The sequence below is a fragment of the Rhagoletis pomonella genome, unplaced genomic scaffold (assembly GCF_013731165.1).
Source record: "Rhagoletis pomonella isolate Grant_MI unplaced genomic scaffold, Rhpom_1.0 Rhpom_scaffold_00003, whole genome shotgun sequence".
Classification (NCBI taxonomy): domain Eukaryota; kingdom Metazoa; phylum Arthropoda; class Insecta; order Diptera; family Tephritidae; genus Rhagoletis; species Rhagoletis pomonella.
In genome coordinates this window covers 2171122-2175994 of record NW_023458557.1, presented here as the reverse complement: position 1 = coordinate 2175994, position 4873 = coordinate 2171122, and the positions used below count along the sequence as shown (strand labels likewise).

The window sequence follows — 4873 nt, the reverse complement described above, 5'->3', positions numbered from 1 at the left end:
TATTCTATCGTTCTTGGTTCACACGTATACGATTTCTTTGTTTTTTTTTCTATATTTTATTAAGCAGACAATTTTCTGCAAACAACCACTAACTTCCCAAAGCTATGATCGATCAGCGATAGAACGAGAAATTACTTATCGTCTTGAAAGAAAAATTGATGATAGGCAATTTGCAATGTGTAGGTGTATTGGTAAAAAAGTGCGAGTGTATGCAAATTGAAACGAATTTGGGAATTTTTTGATTGAAATGCATAAAATGTCTGATTTTGTTTTTTCACGCACAGAAAAAAATATTTGAATAAATCAAATTAATCTCAAAGATACTTACATTTTTTGCAAAATATTTTTATGGAATAAGTAAATTCTTTTATTTAAAGGCACGAATTTGTTTTGTTTAACATTAAAATTTGTATGAATTGTTAACTAATACTGTAAACAATAATATGTGTAGTTTTTATTTTGGCTGTTAATTTGTGCTGAAAATCCCGTAAATTCAAGAAATCTAGCTTTAATGAGGAAAAAAAGTTTGGTAGTTTGCAAACTGATTTGGTAGGCGTAGGTAGCACATGCAAAGGTGCTTGCCACAAGTTGTTGATATCTGGAGATGGTCGGGTTCGAATACCACTGCAGGCAACATGCAAATTAATTTTTTTTTTAGTTTTTGTCTTGATTAGTCACTTCACGGATGCTTTTTCAGTACGAAGGCGGTCATTTTAATATGCGCGTTATTAAATTGAATATTTACCAATATACAGTACTTTCGTTGACGTTTATAGTTTCTATTTGATTTTAACATTTTTTTCCCTCAGTGTAGGTAGGTAAGAAATACCAGCTTCAAAAACAAATATTTTTTACTCTTATATAAATCTTTTAGGGTTCATATATGATTCAAGTTATGAGCCAGCACCTTGTAGCAATATAAAAACAACAAAGATTCGAAATTTATATATAAACTTGTTAATACAGAAATTGAAAATAATTAGAAAACAAAAAATTAACAAAATTTAGCTGCAGCTGTTGCTATTAAAAGCATGTTGGAATATGTACATGCACGTACATAAGTATGTATGTATGTTATTTGAAAGAAATTTTTGCTGAATTCCTTTGCAAATATAGTGCGTTAAACAAGACCCAAAGAACACCAAATAAGAAGAAGAACATATTGGATATTTCAATTCTATTGAGTTGGTGTATGGTGTCAAGTTAGCACTACATACCATACTTAAAAAAAATGAGAGCTAAAAATTTATTCTTTCCACAACAAAATTTACAACAAAAAAGCTTCAATTAATGCCATTGTAACATTTTCAATATCTTAATTCTATCGGCTGGGTGTATGGTGTGAAGTTAGCACTACATACAATGTTTTCTTAAAAAACGGAAGCTACAAATTTTTTCTTTTCACAACAAATTTTTAAGACAAAAGCTACAATTAATGGCATAGTAATATATTAGGTATCTCAATTCTATCGAGTAGGTGAATGTCATCGAGTTAGCATTACATAACGAAGGTAACGCTATTGGATTTGGAGCTTTTTGGCCGGTTATATTAAACAAAACAAGTGTTTACTTCTTCTACGCATTTCGACGCATATTTGCGTCTTCTTCAGGGAGTCTGTATATTTGTAAATACGAAAAACATGATAATAACAAATAATTATTACAAAGAACAAATACAATACAAAATAGTTTTACACTTATTACACTTACATTAATTTTAAACAATAAAATTATCACAACATTAATTAAAAATAGTTCAAAACATTAAGACACGTTAAGCAACACTGCACTTCCTTCATCGTCAAATCTCAGACATTGGCTGGTATGAATAAAAAGTAGAATCTTTTAATTTAGTACACAATTTATAGAATGTTCTACAAAGTAGTATGTGACGTATTCTTAAAATGCTATTTACTACACTACTCTGATTAGCTGTTTTCGAAGATACTATAATTGTTCTAAAATGGTATGAATAAAATTAGCATACACTACAATTATTATGTAGCAAACAAAGCGGTAGACTAAAATTAATTATTTCAACTGTTGTACTTTATAAATTATGGCTGCGTTTATGCAAATAAATGGAAGAAATCGGAAGTGTTATAAGAATTGAAGAGAGGTGGACGAAACAAATTTTAAAGCGTTATATAGATTTACTCCAGAGAACGTCGATTGGGTTGCACGTAATTTTTTAGGTGGGGAAACGGGAGCAAGTCGCGGTGGTGCGTTGACCAATTGTTAAAAAATTCGAATTTTTTACGATACATAGGTGAGCCTGGTTTCGAGGTAAAAATCGTTTTTTATATTTTGAAATTACACTTCTGTATGTTCATGTTATAAATTTATATCATTTGCTAGGTTGGTGTTGGTGAAGACATAGGTGTCCACCAAACGACAGCATGTAAAACTATCTGGTTTGTGTGTTGTAAAATTGTAGCCAAAGCACATGATTGGATTCACTTTCCATGTAATGAGACTGAGATGAATGTAGCTAAAAGTTTGTGGCTAAGCAATAATTTAATTCCAAATACCATAGGAGCGCTGGACTGCACTCATGTGTGTATTATACGTCCCCATAATCACGGTGATGAGTTTGTCAATAGGAAAGGGCAAATATCTTTTAATGTACAAGCTACTTGTGATGCAATTGGCAGGTTTACCAGTGTGGACTGTTCTTGGCCTGGGTCTGTTCATGACTCGCGTATATGGCGGAATTCGTCAATTGCAAGTATCATGGCAGAGAATACCGCATGTGCTATACTTTTAGCGGATGATGGATATGACATTGCACCATGGTTAATGACACCATACCGGAATCCAGAGACATAATACAAACAAAGGAGCGCGTCAAAATAGAATGTGCTTTCGGCCAAGTTAAGACAAGATTCCCTATTCTACAATCAAAAATAAGAATGCAAACTAGACGGGTGCAATCAATGGTTTTAGTTGCTTCATTTTGCACAATGTTGCGAAATTCCTGAAAGACGATGATTTTTGTTTCGACGCTGAAATTGGGAGAGAAGCCTACACCATTCCAGCTAATGATACTATTACAGCCAATGTCAAAGAAAGAGGTCAACGTCGACGTGATGCAATTGCCTTACATTTGCGTGTTTAGAAAAATATTTTTAAGTTCCCTATCTCACAACTATTTTAGTTCCTCTTGAATAAAAAATGTAATGAAAATTTTAATTATATGAATATAGCTTTAGTTTCCATGTTGTTCTTTACATTCTAGTTTATGACTATAAATTAATTCGTCTATTTTTTTAAATGTAATTTTAGCAGTTTCGTAGAAATCTTTTTGCAATTCAAATACGTCTAACTGCCTTAGGAGCACCTTGCGTTGCAATTCGCCTGTCGTAATTTCCTTATTTTCAATTCTTTTCGGTTTTTTTGCTGAATACTATATTTGTTGTTTTGGTACTGCTGTGCTGCTGCAAGGCTCTTCATCCAAATAAATGCATTCTTCTTCAACAGTCCCCTCTGTTGTATCGTTAGTGCCACTGTCTAAGTCGAGAAGGCCAACTGAAACACCATCTGAAATAAGATTAAATAGAAAAATGTAATAAGTGTTTTATTTTTGAATTATGCACAAACATGTAGATATATGTAGCTTACATTTTAATTTTGATATAGTGGGGTTGTCCTCAGCACCCAACAGTTCATAAAGAAGTTTTTCGCCGCAATTCAGCACGATTTTTTTATTCCCAGTCTTGTTTTTGTCAGTTTTCGTTTTAATACGAGCCTTCATATTATTAAGTTTCTTTAGAATTCGCTGGTCCGTAAAAGAGGCTGGAGAACTCTGGCTCATATCCGCCTACATGCCGCACGATGGCGAGGTGGAGCCACCTCCAACGCTGCTGAGGAGCACTCTAGCGGAAGCCAAGCGACGGAAAGCTGGCGTGATCTTGGGGTCTGATGCGAACTCGAGGCACTCAGTTTGGGGCAGCTCGGATACAAACTTGCGAGGTGAGTCACTTTTTGAGTTTATTCTAAGTGAAAACTTACATATCTGTAACAGGGGGGATTCCCCTACGTTTATAACTGCTGCCAGGGAGGAGGTTCTTGACCTGACACTGGCTTCACCTGAGACAGCACCTCTGATCTCGGATTGGAGGGTTCTGAGCGAACACTCTTTTTCGGATCATAGGTATATTCAATTCTCTTTGGACGAAACGCGTCCAAGTAGCAAGGCCTTCAGGAACCTGAGGAGCACGAACTGGGATCTGTATAACAGGAACCTTCGCGGAGTGCTCCCTGATGCGCAAGAACCAAATTCTGTGCAGTCGGTAGACTCGCTGGAGGAGCTTGTTGAAGTTTTCAGCTCTGCGTGCAGGGAAGCTCTTGAAAGCGCATGTCCGCTGAGATTTCAGAAAGGTAGAGGGAAACCCCTTTGGTGGACTGTGGAGCTCTCTGAGTTAAGAGCGTCGAGCAGAGGGCTTTTCAATAGGGCCCGTAGGAGTAAGTTGTCTTCTGATTGGGAACTCTATAAGGTTGGACTAGGAATCTACAAGTCGGAAATAAGAAAGGCTAAAAAGATTTCATGGAGGTCTTTCTGCGAAAACGATGAAGGGTGGCATGAGTCTTCGAGATTTAGGCGTATTCTCGCTAAGAGTCCTGATCCGCTGGGTTAGTTGAGGGATGAGGCAGGTCACTGGACTATGAGTGGCGAGGAGTCGCTTAGGCTGTTCCTGGACACTCACTTTCCTTCCGATCCCTTCCCTGAGGAGATCTCCTTAGGGGAAGTGTGCGGAGACTGTGCTGCTGTTTCTGACCTCCTGGATGATCGCCGCCTGGCGAGGGCTGTAAAAGGCGGCGGAGGTGTCGCGCCGTTGGTTGGCCCCAATCTACGCGAGCTGCGTTAGATACG

At 36.8% G+C, this 4873-nt stretch overlaps 2 pseudogenes; both read left to right on the top strand.

The window, feature by feature from the left end:
• The window catches only part of LOC118734949, a 6581-nt pseudogene extending 3463 nt beyond the window's left edge, over positions 1–3118 (top strand).
• A 706-nt stretch (positions 3119–3824) lies between these two features.
• Positions 3825–4873, top strand: part of LOC118734948 — a 40620-nt pseudogene continuing 39571 nt past the window's right edge.